The following is a 27,294-nucleotide window of genomic DNA, read 5'->3' as shown; positions in this document are numbered from 1 at the left end:
TATACTATTGTGCAATAAACTGAATCCTCTTAAAATTCTTTTAGAATGCTGTACTTAACATTAATACTTTCTTGAATACGCAAGATCAGATCAGAATATCTAATTCACTGGGACCAAACATATTTTTAGCCACTTAGTAAAACTTCTTAATGTTTTGTTTTTATGTTTTATGCTATTGGCATATTTTAATAGATTCATAAAATGCTACTGAAGAGACAAGCCAGTTTCCAGAATCCCATTATAATTATTTCAGAGCACATTTATTTATCATCACCTGATGGAGTTTTTATTATGATTAAAGACTGAACATCCTAGCATATTCTGATTGTGCTCTTAAAATGAACATTACATACATATTTTATTTCACTTCATTTCAGATACAATTAAGCACACTTTCATTAACTTTTGGGCAACCATTTAATAAAATATTCATCATGATTCATAGTCATGCTTTCTCTAATAACAACTTGCCTAATTAGAGAAAAAATATACTAAAAACTATTCAGTTATATGATTTCAAGTTGATAAGAACAAAATGCCTTTTGTCAGATCAAGATATTTCATTAATCAGTGAACTAATGCACTTTTTCTTTAACTGCAACATGACAATGCAAGAGGTTTCTACATTTAGGCATAAGCATCCTTTATTTAGGAATAACACTCTATAAAACTTCATGCTTATATCTGGCCCATGGGCTGCCCTGGATACAGTAAAGGACCAACCCATGATGCCTCTGCCAACAAAAATAGAGCTCACAAGGCCTCCCAGCTTTATTTTAGCTAACAGAGGGCTAGCAAATCAAACTAAAAAGAAAGCAAAAGGAGAAATCTTTTCCTTTTTGCATTTGAGCATGCAAGAAAGAACAGGAAAGGAGAAAGGAAAAGAAAAATAAAAAGAAGGAAAGAGAGGAAGAGGGTAAGGAAGGAAAAATAAGGAAAGAAGGGAAGGAAGAAGGAAGGAGAATGAAGAGGGAAGGAAAAAGAAGAAAAGGAGGAAAGAAGGGAGGGAAGGAAGAAATGAAAGATAATAATGAGAGTGAGGGAGGGTCTGGGGGAAGTTGTGCCTTAGCACTTGGCCACCACAGATGCCCCCAATATGAGTGATGTCGAGTTGGCCTCTCCCACTCTGACCACAGCTACCCCAGCCCCCTGAAGTCAAACACAACCTTGATGTGACCCTCAATGAAATCAAGTTTGACAACCCTGTTCTACTATTTTCCTTTTTTTGAACAACAAACTGCATGTCTTTCTTGGTAACTTTAAGACTTGTGGATTTCAACTCCCAGAACTCCCCAACTCTATTCTAAATATACCATGCTTATTTACTACAAACAAACTGAAGCAACCATTCTGTTCCACTGCTTAAACCTCAATGGTTTGCTTGGAGAAAGGTGCTTTCTTCAAAATGTTATTGAAGTAAAACACACTTCAGAACTCTCAACCCTCTTCAAATACAGAGAAGGTAGATGGAACACACACTTTTGTATTCTTCACTAACTGAAGTATCTTCTATGAAACTGTGCTACAAGATTATCATACTCCCATATGAAGTGATACTTCTCATATTAAAGTGATAATAATCCCAATAATCTATATTAGCTATAAATTGGTCAGCAGTTTTTTACTTGCACTCCATTGCACAGTCCTTTTATATAAATATTTAGAAATACTCATTCCAGTTAAGATGGGGTGGAGGGAGCCATGGCAAGAAACACTGAGCTCATTCTGTCTTCAGTACAAATGGTTTCAAATGTATTTTCATTCTCTTTCTGGTATTCTTTATCTCAAAACTGGACTCAAAACCTGCCAGTGTTTCAAATAAAAGATAATCCTCTATAAAATAGAATACATGAAGTAGGGAATATCTACAAGTTGCAGGAAGCTTAAATCTTGTTATAACAACCTATACAGAAAGGACAAAGGGTTTTTCTACCTATGTGTCTGTAGATTTCAATGCTTTCTTCTGCTTTGACCACAGTGATGGTCTATGGTCTGTAGAGCCATGTTTACCACTGTTCCTGAGTGGTGAATTTCATTACTTTACTCCTACTGGACCAGAAACACACAGAAAAAGGGAATGAAAAAGAAAAAAAAGGGGGGGGGAGGAAGGGGCAGTAAGTGGGGAAGGAAAGGGAGGGGGAAGCAGACATAATTATTGTTTTACCTTTTTAATGTCATTTCTCTCGAAAAATAAAGTGCTTGAACACTCCTCAATTTTATCTGGTTTTTAAAAAAAACAGAAAATGAAGGAAAGGTCCTTAATATTAAATTATTTATCAGTTTTACAGAAAAGTTTATATTTTGACACAGAAAAAAGAATGCAATGAAGATCTCTATCTTATTTTTTATAAAATCTTTTATGATCTGAGCCTTAACTTAGCTGTTTTAACACCCATCTTGAGAGAGGATTGAGGGTTCATACCTATTGTTATTTTTATATAAATTGATGTGTATTATATTACTGCTTTTACATTATAATGGATTGTATCATGGTTAGAGTCTTTTCATTTATACAGGTATAAAAGCTTTAAGAGAAACAGATAAATAAATGTGCTTTTTTATATACTTAATTACATTTAAAAGAGCCAGAAATTATTTTGTGTATCACAAAATACTTAATTGTCCTCTGAACATCACTTCATAGTGCTACTGCTTGATACTGTTCTTGGTTAATTACAGCTCTAAATATGCAGCATGAGCTGGAGTGGGATGTCACTGATTCTGCCTGGCTCTATAGAACCGGTAGCTCTGAAGAGCAGCAGACACCCAACCAGTTCGGTATCTGCTGCTGTTTGGCCCACCCACCCACCTGGGTTCTTACCTGACGTTTATTTCCTGCTTTTTCAACCTCAGCCGCTTTGCATGGCACAGCTGAGGTTGAGAAAGCAGTAAAAAAGCAGTTTTTCAAATGCTGCGCACCTGCATGCAGCACTTATCAGCTGTCTGGGCAGCACAGCTTATTGTGTATTACATGAACGCGCAGCGTGCAAAATGGGTCGACAACATAATTACCGAACGGGCAGTAACATCGGTTGAATCCCACCCCTGAGCATGAGTTAATAGTTTATCACAAGCACAGATTAGAAGTAGAAGTGATAGAGAGATGCTGTCTTCATTGCTAGGAAAAAGTTTTCATTTGTTCTTCAAGCACACCTACTACAAGCAGTCTTCGACTTACAACTATCTGTTTAATGTCTGCTCGAAATTACAACAGAAAATTACAACAGAAAATGTCAATGAATAAGATGTATTAGAAAATTCTGATCTTAAAAAAATGCTTTTTTGTTCATTCATTTGTTTTCCCCTTCAGTAAGGCCAAAGAATTTAAAAGAATACAATACATTTTGTGGTGACAGTTCACAAAATATTACTAGGTGCAAATAGAAATACGTACTATTTCCATACCAAGGAAGATAAAGCAGGAATGGTTAAATTGAATACTTTATTTAAAGAAGAAAATATGTTCTTATTTGGATATCACTTTTGGAATTTTGGAAAAAGAATGAAATTTTGATTTTGTTTTTGTTGATTAGAAATAGTTATATATTAATATGTAAAAGCAAAAAGTTGAGGTTGGGGTGTATTTATCTTGTATTGTACTAGGAAGAGTTGGAAGTCAGTGTTCCCTTTTCTTTATTTTTCTCTTCCCCCTTGTATTTCACACCCCTTTTTCCAGTTTCCTTTCCTTCTCTTAATTTCCTATTTTCTTTTCTTCTTTTCCATTTTATACAATAAAAAAAATGACCAGAAAAAAATGATTTATGACTGTTTTTCGCACTTATGACTATTGCAGCATCTTCATGGTCATGTGATCAACAATTCAGGTGCTTGGCAACTGGCATGTACTTATTTATAATGATTGCAGTGACTGGCGTCATGTGATCACCTTTTGACAAGCAAAGACAATGGAAAAGCATGATTCACTCAACAACTGTGTTACTAACTTAACAACTGAAGTGATTCACTTAACAATTGTAGCTAGAAAGATCATAAAATGGGGCAAAACTCACTTAATGACTATCGTGCTTAGCAAAATAAATTTTGGGCTCAATTGTAGTCATAAGTTGAGAACTATTAGTAGTAACTTATGTGAAGCAGATATTAGTAAGTTCTGTTGATGCTTGGCTTTCAAGAAGTTGCTTGTTTTAAATCTTTCCACATATATCTTTCCACATATGAATCACTACTTCGCTTCACTGTGTAACAGCATACTGTAGCAGCACAAGAAACACAAGCTACATTTGTGTGTTCACTGAATTGAATGAGAGTTAGATTTATCCTGTACTTCTAGAATTGTATGAGCTTAGGCAGAAATCCCTCCATCTGCTGGGCTGAAAAATAGTTCTGCATTGGGGAAAAAATAACTCTTTCAGAAAAGAAGTGCCTTTTTTCCCAGGTAGAAACTACCAGATTATGCCAGGTTCTTGCAAATACAAACTGGTTACTAAGGCTATGTGCGCTTGAGATAATTCATTCTCTCATAATAAGCATATGCATTGTGTCGCACTTGACTTTTAAATCTAAAAATAAAACCAGAGAGGATTTTTTTTTCACAGGGAAAGCTGTAGGCAATCAAGGAAGAAGAGGTGCTATTAATAATCACAAAGTATTGCCTCTGTGTGTGTGTGTGTGTGTGTGTGTGTGTGTGTGTGTGTGTGAGAGAGAGAGAGAGAGAGAGAGAGAGAGAGAGAGATCAATTTTGAAATAATTTAAGTGTTTCATTTGCAAACCAAATCATGCTCTTTGTTTCAGGTGCAAATTTCCTTGAGATATTAGAAAACCTGACTTTAAATTATGGAGCACTATCATGCATAGCACTTATACACAAATTTCGATCTCTCTGGCTGATTTCCAATAAGAACAAAAAAAATGGCAAAGTTCTCCACGTTGCTGCAGACAACTGATTTCAGCGTAATACTAAAATACATTGTTCAGTGCAGTGTGTGGTATAGTGCTTAATGAGAGTACTTCTTCTAAGAAACGAGCCAAGTTCTTTCCTCCAACTATAAAATCAAACATAAAATTCCTTGTATTATTTTATTGTGATAGCTTTATTATAGTGATAGCTTTGTTCTTCAGATTGTATGTATGCAAATCAGATACATATGCAAGATACAGTTGGACATGTAGGATGTAGCAAATATTTCTTCAGTTTCATCAATTCTGATGAAAGCATTCTTGGGGTCAATTAAGTAATTCTAGCTAGAATAAATATATACAATATTGAGGCTGCATTATTACTACTGTTCCAGGGAGAAAACTCTGACTTTTTCTGATCTACACCAGTTCTTCTCTGCCACTTTCCTGACAATCTCTGCCATTGGCTTTTTCTAAGGTTAAACTACAGGAATGTGTCAAACTACAGAAATCTTTGGAAGTTTCCTCAGGGTATAAACAGGGAACAGGAGCTTTGTTCAAACTATGTCAAGGAAAATACAGAAAGAATGGAAACACTGCTTGTTCCTCACTTCTGAGTTTGTCAGGGCTTTAGATTCAAACTTTGATCGGTAAAAATGGCAGCATGCTGAACATATGTATTCATTCTCCACTGCATTTTCACTATAGATAAAATGAAAGAATATTATTAACTCTTAAAGAGTATAATGCTTTAATTCAAGCTATAATCCAGAACCAATACTGTATATCAATGTCTAAGTTGTTTTTGGAATGGTCATTTCATTTGTTAAGTCAAATCAGCCATTTGGGGAAAGGTTGACATGTTTCTGAACAGAGAATAAAACTCAGAGAGGGTCCATTTTTTTCTTAATTCAATTGTTAATGGAAAATGATTTAAATGGACTCATTATTTAAATGGGGGGTAACTGCCAGAATCCTGACACAATAAATATTTTGAAAATATTGCTTTAAAAGGCTTATTATGCAGTGTATGATGGACATATTGGTTTCTAGGATATGTGCACAATAGTTAAAGAAAAAAATAAAATAAAAAATAAATGAGAATAATAATAATGAAAACAATATGTGCCTTATCTCTGTAGCATGTAGTTACAATCTTCTGATAATTATCTTCTGTTAATATATTTCTAAGCTGCTGCAAAGCTTGACTGCACGTTGAACCAGAATATTTCATTAAAATATTAAAATAGTTACCTGGTATGCATTTCAATAATCAATAATCTATTGCATTAGTATGGTGCTAAAGAATCTATATGAGACACACTATGTTATGATAGTTCTTCTTCTTCTGAGGTTAGTTCCAGTTCGTATTGGTGGGTGAGGAGCGGTCAAGGTCTAGGGCCATGCAGGGAATCATTTTCCTTTCCTTTTCAACATCCATCTGAAATCACTGGGGGTTCATCAGCATAGGTTGTAGTTTTACACCTGCATCCCTAGTTGGACAGTGGATGCTACGTGTCTGGAAGTTGTAAGGGTCTGGTTGGGGGAAAAAATGGCTTTGGTTCAACTCTGGCAAGATGGAGGGCTCTAGATTTTTGGTCCCTCAGCCCCAGGGATATTTCATCTGTGTCTCTAGATGAGATAACACTCTTCTGGATTGAGTTGATGTGAAATTTGGGTGTCTTCCTAGACACATGGTTCCTGCTCAAGCAGTTGGCAACTGTGCCTGGGGTGGGGGGGCTTTGCACAGATTTGTCTGATACACTAATTGTAACTCTTCTTGGACTTGGAGACTTTGCTTATAATCACTTATGGTCATTTCCTGTTTGAACTACTGCAATGTTCTGAACATTGCTCTTGAAGACCACCCAGAAGCCATTGGTCCAGAATGCAGCAGCATGCAATAGTCCAGGATAAGGTGGCATATGCAGTGATATGTGCCCCAAGGCTAATCAGGTAACATCTCTGTTAGGTGAGCTACACTGACTACTGGATTTTGTTTCCAGGTGCAATTTAAGGTGCTGATTATTATCTTTAAAATCCTATATGGCACAGGTTATTGGCAGACTGCCTCTTCCTAAGGATAACTCCTCATCCTACCAGATCAGATAGGATACGCTCTATTCTATTCTATTCAGGAGTGGGTTTCTACCGATTCTGTCCACCTCTGCAGAACCAGTAGCTCTGAAGAGCAGCAGACATAGAACCTGGGCTCTTACCTGATCTTTATTTCCTGATTTTTCAACTTCAGCTGCCGAATGAGGCACAGCTGCAGTTAGAAAAGCAAGAAAAGAGGGCTGTTTCAAAGGCTGCTTCTCTGCAGGCAGCTGCTGATGACGATTTACAGGCACGCGGCTCCCAGCGGGCGTGGAAGCTTGTAAATCCCGAACCAGTAGTTAACCCGGTCATATCCCACTCCTGATTCTATTCTGTTCTATTCTGTTCTGTTCTGTTCTGCTCTGCTCTGCTCTGCTCCGCTCTGCTCCATTCCATTCCATTCCATTCCAGCTTTAGTATTGTTTATAAATGACTCAAGGTAGTAAACATATATAATAATCCTTCCTCCTTCCCCCTTAAATATTCCCCACAACAACCCTGTCGGGTGGATTAGCCTGAGACCAAGTGATCCAGCCATTTCTTTTTTTCTTTTTTTATGTCTGTGGTGGGAATATAACTCATGGTCTCTTAGGATCCAAAAATCATTATCTTTTTATATCTTTTTATATCGGTTTTGCAAAAATCCATTAGGCATTGCCAGAAATAATCAAGTAGTCCCTCAACAAAGAGTCCAACATCATATTCCTCCTTTTTGCTCTTTACAATTGTAACCATTCTAATGAGTTCACAAGATTTGATATTTCATCAGTCTTTGGCATTCAAGAGGAATCTTCAAAGCTTTTACTACTCTGTTGTATAAATCCCATAAAGAGGTATTATTTTTCTACTTCATGTTGCAGTTGTTCCATAATCAGATCATTTTCTTCCCATAAAGAATCCTCATCTAGATTTGTTTTTCACAAATGTTTGATATCAAGATCCTTTTGTTGATTTGTATTCGTATTTTCATTTTGGTAATCTCAGTTTTGTTATCTTTTGTCTTCAACTCTACAATGACTATGTCAGGTAAAAGTTATGCTCTAAAAATGCATCCATTAAAATCGATATCCTTTCTGAAATTTTAGTTAATATTTCTGCAGTTTATTAAAAATAAACTTCAAGATGAGAAATGTTTTACAGCTGACATAGCTCGTAATTCTTTTCTACCTGGCTCATTTGTTCTCCCTAGTGTATATGAAGCCTCAGTTCCTAATATAGGTTTAGTTTCATTTCAATTGTTTCACATATTATTTAATTATACACTTGTTTTTCAAATCATACAGTAAAACTAGCCAGAAAATCTATCTTCCAATCTGTTTAAAACTTCCTTAAAATTCTTTTTTTGCTTTTCCCCAATTGTATATTACTTTAAATTTTAAGTCTTTGCTTAAAATTTCTTGAATCCAAAAAAGAAGATAAAAGTCACTAAAGATCAAATTATGCTCATTTATGTAGGTCTCTAATATTCATAAAATGGTTAAAATGAAAAATCTGAATGTGATTAGAAAAAGAATTCTGCTAGCTTAGTGTCCTTATTAAAGACTTTGCTACTGATAAGATCAAAGATGTCATCTCCCTTTGCTCCTAACACTCAAACCTATGGGAGACCATTGTTTTATGGCCTCTTGGAGTGAGGAACTACCATTCAGAGCATTTATGGGTGATCTCCTGCTCTCCTATTTGTGGAAATGTTTCAGTCAACCCAATCAATCTTTATTATGGTCACAGACCAGCAAATAAAAGCAATAAAACAACAATAATAAAAATATACTAATAAAAGACTGACAGAATAATATATTGCTATTGGTGGTGGATTAACAATGGGCAATTAAACTTTGCCTAGTTTTACACACATCATAACAGAATTTGGCCACATTTGTAGAAATTGCTCCTGACAGACTTAAAATACATAAGATTGCATCACCTTTGAAATGGAGATAGTAAACTATGAAAGGAATGCATAGAACTGCATAACTTGGAGCTAATATCTAACTATATGATAGAAATAGTAACTGCCCAAATATAGCTGTTCTATACTCAGCAAAATATCTAGGAAATTAAGTGCAAACCAAAGTTAAGAATTTATTAACTCTTCAGTGTAATGCTTCTGTCAATTTCCTTCCATGGTTCCTCCCTCCTTCCTTATCTATGAACCTTTAGGTTATTTACTTAGAGCTTTTAAAGAAAGAAAAACAAAAAATCATTTAAAAGTAACATGGAAAATACTTTAAAAAGTTGTATTTAAAAATGTACATTATGTTAAAAAGTATGCAAGATTTCTTTCTTCAAAAATTAAATAAAAAGTTTTTTTAATATAATAAATACATGTGACATAGCATGGTCCCAATTTAGATTGTTTCCTCAGGCGAAGATACTAAAACGTGGCTAATTTTAGCAGCAAGGATACAGCTGAAGAGAATTTTGCTCTCTGTTTGCCTTGAAAGAAGATGGAATTTCACATGCTCATTATCACATCAGGTTGCAAATGGAGTTAATTCAAAAGGCAGCGGACCGAGAATGCTTTCCTGAATCACAAAACATCCTTTAACACAACAAAATTTATAGGCCTCTTGTGACATTATTATTTGGGGCCAACTCAGTTTTGAAAGGACCATTTTTAAAACATTTGCAGAGTTGTTTTTAAGAGTTTGATTTACCTCAGAGTACTTCTTGGCAGTTCATTCAACCAATTTGTTATTTAGCATATTTCCCCAGACACTATTGTTCTTCTAAAGTTCTGTAGTGTTTGGAAGTTTTAGAGGAATGAATCATGGCTTCTAACACACAATCCTTTTTTATAGGGAGTTGACAAAATGTTTCATATGTATTGTAAGAATTGGTGGTATTCAATTTTTTTTACTACCAGTTGTGTGGGCATGGCTTGGTGAGCGTGGAATGGCTTGGTGGCATGGCTTGGTGGGTGTGGCAGGGGAAGGATACTGTAAAATCTCCATTCCCTCCCCACCCCACTAACCTGCTTTCCAGCTCTGTTCTCTTGTACAGGGGAACAAAAGAAGATCCAGTTGATCAGCTGGGACTTGGGAGGCAGAAAATAGATGGGGGCAGGGGCAGTCAGAGGTGGTGTTCCAAACTAGTCAACATTTCCACTACCGGTTCTCCGAACTACTCAAAATTCCACTATCGGTTCTCCAGAACTGGTCAGAACCTGCTGAATGCCACCTCTGATTGGAAGCCTCAAACAATATTAATTAGGGTTGGTCAAAAAAAAAATTGCTGCTGGAAATGCAGCTTAGGAGTTTGAATATTAATTCATATGGTTGGATTATATCATATCATTGTCACATTTGGGGTGTACTGAAGTGTTAATATTACTATGGATGGATCACTGTATATTGATGTTATTCTTTCTTACATTGTGAAATGCTTCAATTGTTATGCATTGAATAACAATTATTTTGTTATAATAAGCTTCAATTATTATGAACTTGAATAATCATCAGACATTATGAAAAGCTTTGGCCCTGAACTTTTTTTCTTTCAGATTTTTTCTACCTATCTTTTCTGAGAAATTTTCACTTTGTATGCACAACTCTCATTTGTATTAATGAAAAATGTAATAGAAATAGCAAACCAATGACAAACATTGTCTATAATATTGACTATAACACTTACGTATTAGATGCAATAACTGATATAAAAACAACCTTATTATAAAATTTTCACTCTCATTTGATTTATTAGTGAGTTGATTTATAATTTATTGGATTATCCAATCTATTGGGCTGGTCAGAATTATTACATTCTTTGAAATAAGCTCTTTTTAATTGAAACCTTAAATTTGGATTTATTAGTGTCTACCTTATTTGTTATGTTTCCTTCACCTTTACCATATATTTTAATTAAAATGCTTCTGACACAAATAAACATCATCGTAAAATATATTACTAATTAGACAAGCAAATACAAGTCATTATATACATTTTAGATTCTCTTCTAATGCCATTTTAGATTTTCATCTCAATGTCAATTTTGTTCAGAGTATTGCAGCATAAATTCAGTGCCAGAAAAGTAAACACAGATGACTGAGGCTTCATTTAACTTCTTTATAAAAAGATAAAGTAAATTTTACAATACCAGTTGTAGATTTCTCCAAAATACACAGCAGACACGCAACAGAGGAGAGAAGCAGTTACATTTCCAATAGACAGACTCAGAGCTTAACATAGCTTCAAAGTTGCAGAGCTTAATATAGAGCAATGCCTAGGCTACTTCTAGTTTCAGTTTCTAAACAGTCCTCATTGGCTGACTTAGTTGCTATGCCTATTCATTGGCTGACCTTGTTACCATGCTCTATTCCAGTTCATGAATATACTTTGACAAATTTAATTCACAAAACCAAAATAAAAAAACATGTATATTAAGGTCTGGAGCCTGTAACTTTGAGCAAAGTTCATAATGAAAGTCATAATAATATGCATGGTTTTGGTTTTTACTTGAAGATTTCATATAGGCTGTCACACCCATTCCTCTAGGGTAGAGATAACTTCAATGTTTTGAAACAAAATGTTTACTTTTGTGTTGTACTTGTATGTATTCTAAGAATAAAAATAGGTGTAGCCTATTGTCAACAAGTATCTCTCAAACTGAAAGAGGCTGAAAAATTCAAGATGAAGTATTTTATGAAATAAAATCATGCTGGGAAGAAAATTTTCTGAAACACAGATTCATAGTATTGTCGATAAGATCTGTCCCCGAGAAGAGAAAATCACAAAACAAAAAGTTTCCACGTGAATACTTTTTAAAAAATGTATAAGCGACCTTGTGTTTTCTACATTTTATTGTCACTTTCTATCTTCTTTCTCTTCACAACCTTCAGATATATTTGCCCACACTGCTATTTAATTCAGTTGCCTGTGGCAACATGTCATTCTCTATTATGAACTCATGTTATAGATTTATAACATCATCTGTAAAATCACTGCAACTAGTAGGGTTAAATTTAAAAAAACATGCAGAAAAGGCAGATGAATGGAAGGCCAACACAGCCTAAGGAACCATCAAAGTCCCAAAAAATGAAGAGAATCAGTGGTGGTATTCAACTGGTTCTGCCCGGTTCTGGAGAGCCAGTAGGAGCGATGACAGCAGAGATCGAACCAGTTCTCTCTGCTGCTCTAATGGCTTTGCTGTTGGGCCCACCCACCCACCTGGGGTCCCATACTCACTTTTATCCACTGAATTTGAAGCACAACTGCTTTGCACGGCACAGAATAGTGCCGCATGGCAGCTGCTGAAGCGACCAGGAGATTGTGCAGGCTTGCAGAAGGCGAGGTAGAATGCCTCTGATCTGCACAATCTCTGTGCTAAGTGTGCATTTGGTGCACGCATGCATGCAAAATGTGTGCACACACGCAAACCGCACCGACCAAACCACACCCACCAAACTGCTGGCAACAATATTTGAATCCCACCACTGGAGAGAATGCTACCCCCCCCCCGATCAGGGGTTGGACTAGATTACTAGAAGACCTCCAAAGTCCCTTCCAACTCTGTTATTCTGTTATGCTGATTGTATCCTGTAGCTAAATTCCAACAGTGCTGTAATCTTTCTTCTCCAATGCCAAACATAAGTGTGTAAATATTACATGCTGACATTCTAGCTACTTTTGGACAGACAAATGAAATGCTGCAATATAGCTCCAATGGAGGAGCCAAGACAAACAGGGCTGTTTCTTCTCTTTTTAATGTTTAGTTAGGGCAATCTGAGGTCTGAGAACTGCTCATAAATCCTAAGAGGTAGGATATGAACTTCCTACTAAACGTGACATTGAATTATAACTTAAAATATGAAAGAAAAGGACATATTTCCATGGTGGGATGTGTATGGGTCAAGGTAAGTTGAGGTTGAGGGAAGAATGATTGCAGCCTGCTCTTTTTCTGTGTTAATATAGTACAGATGGGCAGCTTCAATTTCTTGACAAGGGCACCTTATTATTCTTTTCTTTTTCTTTTTGCCAGTCAGAATTCTAATCTGGGGACTTTTGGTTGACATCAAGGCGTGATCAGCACAGAGGAGCGGGGCTCCACATTCCCACGCTGAATCCTCTTCATCAGAGAGCTGATGGGAGGCAAGCTAAAAACAGAAGTGTAACTTCCAAGAGAATGAGAGATGATGGATAGGAAGGATTTTTCTTTAAAAAAAAATGAGGCTGGCGTAAAACTAGAATCGATATAAACTGAAATAGAGGAAATATTGTTATACATTTTTTATCTAACACAACATTTAAAATGAATATCATAAGTTCAGATTAGAGTATGAAAAAGGATGTTATTAGGCATGCTCAAAAACAATGTTTTTACTATTAGGTTGAGGTAGCAAATATGGAAAAATGAAGAATTATGAGTTGATATAGTTATATATAACAACATTAGATTAATGTAGAAAACTTTAAGTGTGGTCATATAAAAATTAGAATAGATATAAAAGTTTAGAAATGGGGGAACATTGTTACACATACCTTTATTCAATTTATATATATATGAAGTAGATATTAAAAGTTAAGATTAGAATTTGAAAAAGGATTTTACTAAGTATGCTCAAAAATAAAAGTTATTACTATTAGAAGAATGTAGCAAATATTAATAACTGAAAAATGAAGGACTAAGCGCTGATACAGTTATGTATAACAACATTAGACTATGTAAGCCAGACTAATTCAGTAATGTTTTTTGTATTATTCTTGCTTTTGTATTAAAATGATGACACTCAGATACCACAATGTTCATGAAATGATATTGATATACTTAAAAAAAAAAAACTTTACAAGGTAGAATTCTAATCTGTAAATATTGAATTTCTAAATTTTCACCATTTCTATTCTCAAATACATACACACAACACACACAAACAGACACATGGATAAATATGTACAAACAAATATGAAAAGTTTTGTCCTAAATGGAAACTAGACTGTGTGAGAACCAGACTACATTAAATTTATCCAGGATGTTGTTATTGTTGCTTTTGTCAACTTTAGAAAGTTGCCAACCCATTGCTTGCAATATTTTCGGTTCTTGTTTGAAAGAAGTTGACATTCATATACAATTTTAATTTGCTGGTTATTTTCTGTTTGTCACATAACCATAATGTGAAGACTTCAGAGATGAAAACCATTCTAGTTGCGTTGAAAATAATAAAGCTTCAATATATTTTCATCAATAAACACTATTCTCAGTCTCCAATCTATGTGTTTCATGTTTTTGACTTTTGGAAGTTTTTCTGTGGAGAAATAAGTTGAGATTCTCCTGTCTTATTTCTTCTCTTCTCCATTTTATTCTTCCTTCCTATGCAAACAAACAAAAGACATTCTTTGCATTGCACTCACAAAAATATGTACATTATTTTTCTCTCTTTTGTTCTGTGTCTTTGATAAACATTGTGTGTTTTTTAGAACACGTAATAAGCCCATCTTTTGAAATGAAATGGGTTTATTTAAGTATTATGTCTTGACACATTTTTTAAAAAAAGATACATCCAAAGACATTATTTTTCTAGGCATTTCTTGGAAAGAATGTCACAAAGGAAAGAAATACAACTTAAATTCCTACATCTGTCACTAAATCATCATCTTGTATTAAGAAAAACTCGTTATGAAAATTCTAGATATCACTATTTGAAAAACTAGTGATAGTAATATAATAAATGAAAGAGCAAATGATCAAGAAGCTTTACCCATAAAAACAAGGCTCACGGTGAAAAATTGATTTAAGATTCCACATAAAAATGACAAAAATTACGACAAATACAACTGATAATTAAGATATTGAAGTGGTAGATAAATTCTGCCTTTCAGGATTGATTATCAATATATACTACCAGATCAATGAATATGTCAAAGGCTAGCATTTGGTAAGATATTAAGGCCTTTGGGAAAGATATTCTTTTTTTTTAACAAATTTTATTCAGTTTTTCACATTAAAAACAAAAATCTCTTTTTAGTGGACAACATATTTCTGGGTCATCACCTTTACATACAAATATGACAGCAATTATACATTCATATATGCATACTTAATTCTATTATTACCTTTTCCATTGCAAATTTTCAGTAAGGAGAGAAACAAACACATTAATTCTAGCCTCTTTCATTAATCTCAATCGAAACATCTTTTTGTTTCATTTCAATTATTTCAAATATAATCCTTTAATATTTATTTTAAAAATAAAGATAAACAATATGTGTTTGCCTAATAATAATAATAATAATAATAATAATAATAATAATAATAATAATAAAAGTTACCAATGTCTCTCCTTGCTTTTAATAGTCTATATTAACTTATTAATTTAGTTGGTTCTTTAGTCTGTCATATTCACTTTCCATTACACATTCTTTTTATAAATTCTAGATTAATACAAATTTTAACACTAAAAAAAAAAAAAAGTATAGCTTTCCCCCCTTTTACTGTTTTGAGTGTGACACCTCAATGATTAAAATATACCTTTATTCCCTCATCTTGATTACCAATAAACCATTAATTTTAAGAAGTTACAATAATAATCATTACATCTTTTCAATTGGATTCCGTAGCATATTTTCCCCTCTTGATTTTTAATAAGAGTTATCACTATATTACCCTATTTTCTAAATATTTTTAATTGCAGAAATATTCTTATTACCCCTTGTCACTCTGCAGAATCCCCTTTTTAATTCATCAACCATTATCTCTGAAAAAACAATTTCTTTTCAACATTTTACTCTTTCCGTATTTCTTTATTTCATGCCCGTTTCTTACTGCTTCTCCTCCCCCTCTTTTCCCCATATCTTTTCTCATTCCAGTTTATATCCCTCTCTTTCTTAATATCTTCCTTTCCCCTTTTCTGCTGAGTCTTTCTGCCTTTCCTGACTTCACAGGTATTCCCCCTTTTGATTGCCTTCTTGAATTTCAACTTTTTAACCTTCCTTCTTTCCCCACTTCTTTGTAGTGTTCTTTGTGTTAATTGTCTATTTAAAATGTCTTCTCCTTGAATTGACTCCTCCTCCTCTGAAGCTCTTTCTTCTTGTTCTTCAATCGCCATTTCCATTTTTTTTAAACACAGAGCAAAGTGATTCACCTCTTCCCTGTAGTAATTCTCTCATATTGCTAAGTTCCATTTTTAATTCCTGAAGAGATATCATCATTATACACTCTTATATTTTATGATCGTTAAAGTCCACAAAAAAACAACAACACTTTTACTTTCCTTCTTTCTTCTTTCAATTTTCTAAAGTTCTCAGTTATTCCAGCCAAGGGTCTATACCAAAAACATCAATCAATCCCACAGTCAGTCTTTCGTTGCTTTTTTCTTTTTTCTGGTTCTGCTTTCACTTTCTAAGATTCTTACTTTGTTTCAATATTTCTTTAATGTTATATCCACACAAGTTCATTCAGAAACAGGATGCTTTCCCTTTTGTTTGAGCTCAAGTTTTTGTCAAAAGGTGGCACTCTCCATTATACAGAGTCCTCACCTTTTCCCCTTATTTTTTTATTTATGGTTTTTTGAACCTCAATATTCCAGCACAGTCCAGTCTCCAATTTGCAAACTTTATTATTATTATTTTTTGACAATCTTAAGTCCAGCTTTATTTTATGCCTGTTTATTCCCAAAATATTTTAGTCCAATTTAGTTAAATATTTAGTTCCAGTTCTTCCTTTCCCAGTTCGAAGCCCTGCTTAGCTGTCAAAAATATTTTCTTTTTTTTCCCCTGTCCCTTTGTAATTTCGCCGCTCACTTTTCTTTTCTTAAAAATTCCATGTTACCTTAATCCCGGGGTACTTTTCTTTAGTTGCATTGCCCAGTTGTCCCGGTTCAGATGTTATCCACCTCTTTCTTCCCTCCTGCACAAATCTTAGTCCAGCTGAGTCGTCCTCTTCGGGGTGGCCATTTTAAACCACAGCTGCAGTCGTCTTCGGGGGGCGGGGGAAATACCAAGCCCGGGGGGGAGATGCGGCTCCCCTCAACCTGGCTTGCGGCTTCCCCTTACTCCGCCACCCCTCCAAGGCAGCTTCAGCCCCTAATCATAATAATCTGGGCTCTCCAACAAAAGAGTACGGACCATAGCTGCAGAGAGTTGCGATCTACAGTCCATCAGCAAGGAGGCTCCACCTTCTTCTGGGAAAGATATTCTGATATGATGTCTATAGTTTTGTAGTCATTGGCTGACTTTTTAAATGTCCCAATGATACTCCAGGAAACTGTATTTATGCTTTTGAACTTTTTTGTTAGAGAAGATTCTTGAGAATACCATGGATAGTGAAAAAAGCCCAAACAAACATATGGATCACTGAAAAGGAAAATCAACTTACTTGTGGCACAAATGACGTGATGCAAATGATCCTTGTTCAGACATGTATGAGAAGACCTATCTTTCTTAGGAATTCTATATTGCTTGATAGGAGGAAAGAAAGAGAAGACAATGATTCTGCAAAATATTGGATGCACTTTGTACAAAGCAAAGTCTGAAGGACCAGACAGAAAATGGAGCATCCTGAAGATCTATCTGTGTACTTACTGAATGCTGACACCAATTTGATGAAAAGATGTTTGGGTTTTTTTCTTTAGATAAAACTATAAATAATTTAAATTGTGAAAGGTAGTTCAGTCCTTTTCCAAGCCAGCTAAAAGTTACCTAACCATTGTATAAACAAATAGATGGATTTCTTTGTCACATTAGTTCAGCCAAGTCTAAATGTTTACTAAAAATGCCAGACTTTTCTTCAGATATCCTTCTGCAAAGCCAGAGAAAGCTATTATAAAGTCACTTTAAATTTCTGTTATACAATTTATCTGTTAATGTGGTTTCCACATTTTATTGAGCAGTATTGTTGTTATTATTTTTATTTTGGGGGGAATTTGTCCCAGTCTCCCAAAAGAAAATAAATTTTATCAGTATTATCATGTATTTATTTCAAAATATACAGAATCTGAATCTATTTAACCTTTATTTGAAAGATAGTAACAACCCAAGAAACAAGACAACAACAAGATCTTAAAAGTGTATATCACTTTACTAAATGGATGTACCTATGAGACCATATATTTTTATATTATGTACAGATGACATTAATGTCTGGGAATCCATACCAGTGTTTCTCAACCTTGGCAACTTGAAGATGAGTAAACTTCAACCCTAGAATGGCTGTCTGGGGAATTCTGGAAATTGAGGTCCTCACATCTTCAAGTTGCGTAGGTTCAGAAATACTGATCCAGACTGACCTATTGTTATTTAGATATTACAAGAATAGAACCCAACCAACACCACCTTTTGGGAATGAAATTAAAATGTTTAACTCAATTTTCTTCAAATTTAACCAACTATTTTGAAGTTAAATGTGGCTGTTTTAAACTCTGAAACTTCTAGAATGGTCCAAACATATCCAGTAATCAGGGAATGCTACTTCAAATGTGAAACAGAAATTCAAATATGAAACAAGATATTGAGTTCAGGATGAATGGAGGGGGAAATGTTTCTACATTTCTAATACCCAAGAAGATAGGCTCAAGATCCAGGTGGATCTTTACAGACTAGAACACTGGGTCGTATCTAACAAAATGAAATTCAATGTAGAGAAAAGTAAAGTCCTTCCCCCAGGCAAGAAAAACCAAAAGTACACATATAGACTGGGTGAAACCAGGCTCAATAGCAATAACTGTGAGAGGGATCTTGGAGTCTTAGTGGACAAACAGCTAAGTATGAGCCAGCAATCTACAGCAGCAGCTAAAAAAGCTAATGCAATCCTAAACTGTATTAACAGAAGGATACAATCAAGATCAAGGGAAGTACTAATACCACTCTATAAAGCCTCATAAGACCACACCTAGAGTACTGCATCCAGTTTTGTTCACCACACTAAAAAAAGATGTTGAGACTCTAGAAAAAGTACGGAGAAGAGCAACCAGGGTGGTTAGGGGACTGGAGACTAAAACATATGAAGAACAGTTACAGGATCTGGGCATCTAGTGAAGAGAAGGGCCAGGGGAGACATGATAGCAACCTTCCAATATTTGAGGGGCTGCCACAGACAGGAAGAGCTATTTTCTAGAGCGCCTGTAGGCCAGACAAGGAATAATGGATGGAAACTGAACAAGGAGAGATTTAATCAGAAAAAAGGAGAAACTTTCTGACAGTGAGAACAATCAAGCAATGGAACAGCTTGCCCTTGGAAATTGTAGGAGGGTCATCACTTGAGACCTTCAAGATTATCTGTTATTATTATACTTTGTTCAGTTAGACTTGGTATATTATAAGCAGACATTGGAATGTAAATGTAGAGTAAGTTAGGAGCATCTCTTTCAGATAAAATGCCTAAAGTGTTTGGGGAATAATGAAGTTATTTCAAATGCTAATACTATCTCTAAGTTTGTTTTTAACATGTCATTTTTTATATAAATGGTTATATTTTTTTCCCATTTTATTCATTCATGATCTCTTCTCTTGAAATTTAGTGGAAGCACAGAATGTCACAAAAGCTGCTCATTACCAAATCGATAAGTATGTAATTTTTTTAAAAAAACACAAGACTTTCACACATTCCTTGGTCATTTGCTCACTAAAGGTGGTGCAACAAAATGCAGCAACTCATTTCCTAGAGTTAGAAATGGCCCAGGATTAAAAAAAAAAAAAAGCTGCAGGGATTTCATTAACGTCCAGTGGGTTTTAGGTGCAATTCAAGTATTGGGGTTAGCATATAATGCCCTAATCCTAGAGATCTTCAGGTAGAGCTATCTAACTGAAAAACTTTTGATGGGTTCTCTTATTTGGATGATGGAGAAACAGGGACATAGAACCACAGTTCCAGTTTGAGCTTCTTCGCCGACAGACTGAAACCTCGTCTCTCCGAGGCTTCGATCCGTGCTTGCCGCTGGAGCGCCCCAAGCCAGCTGGTTTCGGGGCTAAGCCACCCCGTAGAGGTGGTGAAGAGGGGAGAGACTGCCTGCAGGGTTGAGGAGAGCCGCATCTGTCCTCCCCAGCTGGCCATTACTCCCTTTCCCGAAGGCGATTGTAGCAGTGGTCAGAAATGGCCACCACAAAGAATAACTCGACGGGAAAAGAATGTGCAGGAGGAAGATAAGAAGAGAAAGTTTTGGTTGACCAGGTCAAACAGCAAAAGCAACAAATAAGGTACCCTGGAATTTAAACTTAACAACATTGTTCCCAAAGAAGATTTTGAAGCTGCGAAGGAGAGAGAGAAGGGAAAGGATTAGGTTTTTTTTCTTCCCTTCCTTATACTGACAGCTAAGAGACTTAAGCAAGAAACTGAAAAAAAATCCACTTTGACATTAATAGGCATCTAAGCTGAAAATAAAAGTCAAAGGGATAAATAAAGATTTCTGGACATTTAAAAGTTTTTAAAAGCTGGGAAGGAGAAAAAAAAAAGAATAGAAGGGCAGGATCTGGAAAAATGGATAGGTTAAGAAATGGAACTGTAATTAAAAGGAACTTACAGTGAAATTTTAACAAGATTCCTCAAAGTTACATTTTAATGGAAACTTGGTAACAAAATAATAGAACCCCAGGAAGAGAAAGTGGAAAAAAGAAGCAAGCAGAAACAGCCTTGAATTATTTGGATTACTTGGTGATTTTTGGTTTTTGCATCTAGATGACTAAAATTAACTGGGTGGTTGTTTTAAAGTTTTTAAAAGTTTTTAAAATGGTATCACTCTTAGAAGAACTGAAAACGGAACTTAAAAAATGGAAAGAAGACACGCAAGAAGGGAGAAGTTATTTTGGCTTCGTGTTTCAATTCTTAGAAATGGAGATCTGGAACTATGAGAAGCAACAAGAAATGCTTGCAGAACAAGAAGATTGGGACAAAGAAGAAGCCATCTTTAATGATCAAATAATTTTAAGTGTGGGGGGGAGAAAAGGGGAGAAAGAGAGTGAAAGGTTTAAGATAAGAAAAAAAACAACCAAAAAGAAGAAGAACAATTTGAAAGATAAGTATAATATTAGAAAGCAACAGAAGAGGGGATCACAGATGAGAGAGTTAGAAGTAGAGAGACGAGGGGGTAAAAAGGGGAGGGAGAAGAAGAGGGGGAAGAAGGCAAGGAAAAGAAGTTGTAAAAGACAGAAACAAGAAATGGAGAAACAGGGAAAAGATATAAGGATTGTAACCATAAGTTGGTTTAGAGATAATGAGTGAAAATTTAATTGTAAAAGGGATTCTGCAAAGGTACATAAGATAGCTTTGTTATATTACAAATAGAAATAACTTTAGAAAATATGATGATGGATAAAATATTTATTGTAATGCAGTGGGATGTTTGTTAATAAATAAATGAATTAAAATGATTGAGAGAATTAAAAGGGAACATTTTTAATTATTAGTAATGATTTATAAAAATATAAGTGAGAAATATGGGGAAAAAAAGAATTAACTATGGAAAGTTTATAAGTGTTCCCAAGGAAGTATGATATTCAATTGAAAAGAAATGTTAAAGATGTTAAGATTTTAATGCATATTAATGATAGAATTGAACTGGAATGGAATGTGTGTTTATATATAATATACATATATATATATATTATTATATATATATATATATATATATATATATATAATTTTTCTTTTTAAGAATATAGTGTCTATTTTAAGAATGTACCAAGCAGAATTAGATTGGAAGTTATGTATTATATTGAATGCTATAATCTTAAAGCTATACATTGAAGCTTAAATAAGAGCTTGAATGAATAAAATTAAAGGATATAAAGGTGTCATACTCTAATTGGTAACTACAGGGAAAAAATTGTTTAATAAGAAAAGATAATGTGAAATTGTGACAGGACAGACAAAAGTATAAATATAATGATTTGAATTGAGATAATCAAAACAAAGTTGAGAAAATTAGAAGAGGGGAAAAACTATGTAGAAAATATAAAATGGTAATAAGATACGGAATAGAATATAAAAATGAGCATGAAATTGAGTTTTGTGTCTGTATGAAGAAGTGATAACCTGGGACCATGCTATTTTCAAAAAAGATGTTTTATTTGTATTTTGTTTTTGTTAAAACCCAAATAAAATTTTCAAAAAAAAAGAGAAAAAAAAGAAAACAGAACTTTTGGGGGAGGGGGGAAAACAGTATATAAATAAGTTTATTATTCTTTTGGAGGACTGTTCAAGTGTAGTGAACATTAGTATCCCTCAACAATTTGCTAATATTTTCACTAGAGTTCCAATCAACTCTACTCATCTCTTTTGCCTTTATTTTGAGCCAGTCTACTTTTTTGTTTGCTAGTTTACTGAAAATAGTTCCGATGTCTTGATGAAAACATAGACGCTCCTGTATTTTTTACAAAACGGATGCTGTGTATATATATTTCCTTCAAAAAAAAATCCCAGTGATTAAAATTTAAATAAACTTAATAAATATTAACATCACAAGGGTTACTAGGGCTACTGATGCTGTATGTTGCTATAATAGTGTTTTCAGCAATTTTGTAATGGGAATAGTAAGAAATGGTTCTTTTAGATAAGGTATTCTATGAAATAGAAATATAGAGCAATGATTTGTAACCACTGGGGTTAGACTATATGTAACTGGCAGAAATATTCAGATTTACAAGTCTTCCTGAGATAGTAATTCACCAAACTAGCATACTGCACATCTGGACAGTAGAGTACTCAATGTTTGACATGTTATTTCACAGCATTTTGAAATATGCTAGACATTGTGGTAGGGAAACCTCACAAGGTCGGAACAGTGATCTTGAATTACAGGAGACAGTTTGGAGTGTATTGAATTATGGCATGCTTAGTGTTGAAACAAAGTTGCTGAAAATATATTGCTATCTTGGCTTTCTCATGGATTGGTTAACATTATAGTTCAGGACATCACAAATAATCAGTAGTATAGCATTAAAATGTCACATGCCCAGGCTGAAGAACAATTTGATTTGGGGGGGAAATAAAACATGGAAACAACACGTACTCTCCAGTCTCTCTTTAATAATAATACTTTTATTAAACAATTAGGACAATAAACAAACCTAATATAAAAAAGAATAACCAGGAAAAAAAAAAAGAAAAGGCACAATAAAGAGGAGGAAGAAAGAAATAGAAATAGAACAGAAACAAAAATAAGAATGTAGTAACTAAAAATAAAAGAAACACACCTTCATCACACCAAATATAAACAATTTTAGTAACTTATCATCTTCTCTTAAAATACAGCAAATTATCGCCTCTTCCCATTCCCCATATCTTATCTATAAGCAAATCCCTAATCTCATCATTTCCCCCCTAGTGTTAGCAAAAGTCCACTGTAGGTTATCAGAAATAATTGGTGGGATTCTACCAGTTCGGACTGGATCTGGTGTACACCTTTTTCCCATGTCCAGCTCACTCCAAACTGGTTTGCTATGTTGAGGAAGTGGGCCCACCCACCTGCCCCTGCTCTTTCCTGTGCATTATGTCTTTGTTTAGAGCACAGATGTGCAGCAGAATGGTTTTCCGTGCCTCAACTGTTTTCTTCATAGAGGCTGCAGTTGAAGGTAAGTATGGGCTTGCCTTTTTAAAATGCAGAGTGCATGTGCAAAGTGCCCGATCACTGAACTGGTTGTGATCAGTGGAATCCCACCCCTGGAAATAATAATATCTGTTTTAAACTTGATCAAATAAACCAACTTTATATCCATTGCTTTTATTTCCAAAAAATCTTGATTTTTAATCCCTTCAAATCAAGTTGTTCCTGGAACAACTTGATTTATTTTTATTTTTTCTTTGTCACTTCTAATAAGTTTCTTCAAAATGTTAATGAGTCTCTCTATAAATCCACTATAGGAAAATTATCCAGGTTGCTTTCTTGGTTTGTTATTTGTATATCCCTTTTAATTATTAAGCAATCAGTCAGGTTTTGTTTGTTTGTTTTTTGCATGTACAGTGTCATATACAGTATTTTTCCATATCATTCTTGTAGTCTATCATTTTAAAATAGAGCATGGTGGCTTAGGTGGTCAGGATGCTGGATTGACAATTTGCAAGTCCATGATTGAAGCCCGATAGCTGTTGTGTGCCCCATGAGCTCCCATCATTTGTTCCAGCTCCTCCCAGCCTAGCAATTCAAAAGCATGCAAATGTGTGTGGGTACCACTTCAGTAGGCTTATTAATGGGGACATGAAAGTAGCTCCCAACTGGGCATCCCCTGGGCAGCGGTGATGTCGCCAGCTGATCATTTCACCATGGAAGCACTTCTAACATGGAAACATAGAATAGTATCATTTTGCAATTCACTTTAATTCAGTATTGATCTTGTCAGAATAACAGAGTTGGAAGGGACCTTGCTATTAAGTCAGGTTTCACATACTCTGTAGCTGTTTATTTGGTTTTTCTTGCCTAATGGTAAAACTTTACATTTTTTACACTGAATTTAATTTTGTTAGATAGTGCAAAACAAGCTCTACCTGACATACCTAACAAAATGACATTTTGTTAGGTATGTCAAATAGAACTTGAATTGAAAAATCTATCTATAGAGACAAATGCAACTAAAATTAACTTCCATTGTACCTTCCATAGGTCCATTGTTCAAAAATTATTAAGTCCTGAATTTGTTCTGAAGTACTTTCTTTCCAGTTATCCATATAGCATAAGCACCATAACACAATCAAAAGTAGGGTAATTGCTCCATCTACTCAGTCCTCCAAAAAACAATTGAGGTTGTAGAAAAGCAGATGGCCTATTATAAAACTTGTCCAGCACTCCAAAACTAGACTTGATTATAAAATATTTACCCCAGCTTTACACAGCATAACTAAGTTGAATTCAGCTGAAGTCTTTCAGTCATTTGACATGGAATGACAAGGGCAAGTTCTTTATTTTTAATTAATTTATTAATTACTTAGTAAAGCCACATAAATAACTTTTCTACCATCAGTATATCTATGTTATCATTCTTATATTCTGCATTTTTCTTCCACATTTGCCATGTTGCAATAGATTTCATGAGCTTCATGGTCTTGAAACAGTGACTGTTGGTTATTAACATTATTTTTTTTAAGGCAAATTTTATTAACTTTACAGAACAATACACAAACGATCAAGGCATAATAACATAAAAGATCTTTTCTAAAAAAACCAGTAGAACATACAAAATAGTTCCAAATTATAATATATATATTTACATTATCTGCTCAACTTCATATCTTATCCCAACTTCTCTTTAGCATTCTATTATCCAAATTATATTTCTTACTAATTAAAATTTTATTGCCTTTCAAAAACAATACACAAACATACAGAACATAAAACATAAAAAACATAAAACATATTTTCTGAAAGCTGCTTGATCCCGGGTTAAAACTCTTCGCACAGACGCAAATTCAAAAATCATATTTACTTTATATATCATTCCATATCTTATTACCATTTTCAATTTTCTGTATAGCTTCTTCCCTCTTTTATCTTTCTTAGTTTCATTTTATTTATCTTATCTCAATACAATTCATAATACTTATCATTCTTTGTCTGTTCTTTTCCAGCTATCCATTCATCTTTTCTCTTTAAATATACCTCTCCTGTACACTAATTGGAGTGATGCCTTTGACTCTTTCCCCTAACTTAATAATACTTAATATAGCACTTACGTTATATTGGGATTCTGTTTAGTACATTCTAAAATTACACAATAAATTTTATAAGAAGAGCAACAACACTACAATTACAAAATAAAAGCATATAAACCACCATCGATACCATTAAAAAGCTAATCATATATATTGATACTCATTTATATCTTAAACATTTTACTCTAAATACACATATAAAAACACAATCTTATGTACCTTCCAGAATCCCTTTTTCAATTAAATTTACCCATTGTCTCTAAATAAGTTTTGTTTCTTTAAATTTTGCTTCCCACCATTAAGGCTTCTCATTCCCCACCCCCCGCTTTCTCTCTTGTTTATTTTTCTCCTTGCCCTTTTTACCCCTTTGTCTCTCCTCCTCCCTTTTCTTCTTCTGCTTACCCCCTTTCTGTTGTTTTCTAACCTTGTATCCACCTTTCATCTCATTTTTCTCTTTTTGGATTGTTTTTTCAAACCTTAAAATCCCCTTTTTCTTTTCCTCTTCCTCCTCCTCCCCAAAGAAAACCCATTGTTTATCCAAGATGGCTTCTTCTTCTTCTTTATTCCAATCATCCTGCTGCGTAGTCAGTTTTTCACAAGTGCATACCACCATTTCTAGAAATTGAAAAAGAGTGCCCAAAGTGTCTTTCCATCTTGCTTTTTTATATTTTTTATATTGAATTTTTAGTTCATCCAGAAGCAATGCCATCATGAAGAGAAAAAGTTTTTCAAAAACAACCACCCAAGTATTTTTAATCAAGAATAATTCCAAAAAGTTCCAAAGTCACTAAAAGATCCAAATAAACTCTTTCTTTTAATACTTTTTCTTTCTTTCTTCTATTTCTCTTTCTGGGGCTGTTTGATCAAAGAGTTCCCATTAATGGGGGTGGGAGAGTGAAGAAAAAAAAACTTTTCCCTTGACAGCTTTCTCCGCCGCTTTCCTCTTCTTAGGGATACAATGTATCTTTCAGGCAATTCAAGCAATTCCATTTCCAGGGTTTTAAAGGTTTTTATTTTCCTGGCTCAATTCTTCTAATTCTTCTTTCTCCTTCTTCCTCCAGCACAATCTTTTCCAGCTTCCAGCTTCTTTGTGGCGGCCATTACTGACCACCGCTCCACCGCCTTGAGAAAAGGAGGTTATGCCGGGTGAGGAGGGGGTCTGCGACACCCCCTTGCCCCTTGCCAGATCCTCCCTATCTTCGGCTGCCTCTACGGGGCAGCCTTATCCTCCAGACCCATCAGGATCAGAGGCACCAAGACGGCTAGCGCAACAGGGATCGTGCACAATTGCGAATCCCCGCCGCCGCCAAAGCCTGACAAACTGGAAGGCAGTTGGTTATTAACATTATTGATATCTCTGCCTAATGAACTGCTGGTCCCAACTTATCTTTTACATCATCGACTCTCATCTTCACCTTTTCCTTATGTAATATGAAAAGGCAAGAGGCAAGATAGCAGGATGATTTTTAGTGCCATGCCTTCTCTATTTTTTCCCCTTGATTGTCTGAAGAAAATGAGATCCAAATCATTTCAGAATCCCCCTTATAGCTGCCTGAGTTTTAGGATAGGATAATGGGGAGTAAAGAAAGAATAGGAAAGTTGTTATTTGTTCCCCTTAAACTCTTTCCATCAAGTCTGGTCTTTCTTAGAGTCAGCATTTTTGTCAGCTCAGAAATATTATCATGCAGCCTGTAATCTGATTTGGATTTATAAGGCTAGATTGGATTTATACTAGAAATAAACTGGCAAAGAGAGCAAAGTATATGTATATATCTT

The sequence above is a fragment of the Pseudonaja textilis genome, chromosome 8 (genome assembly GCF_049901715.1).
Source record: "Pseudonaja textilis isolate UNSWEBS1 chromosome 8, rPseTex1.2, whole genome shotgun sequence".
NCBI lineage: Eukaryota > Metazoa > Chordata > Lepidosauria > Squamata > Elapidae > Pseudonaja > Pseudonaja textilis.
Note: the sequence above shows the minus strand (reverse complement) of the source record.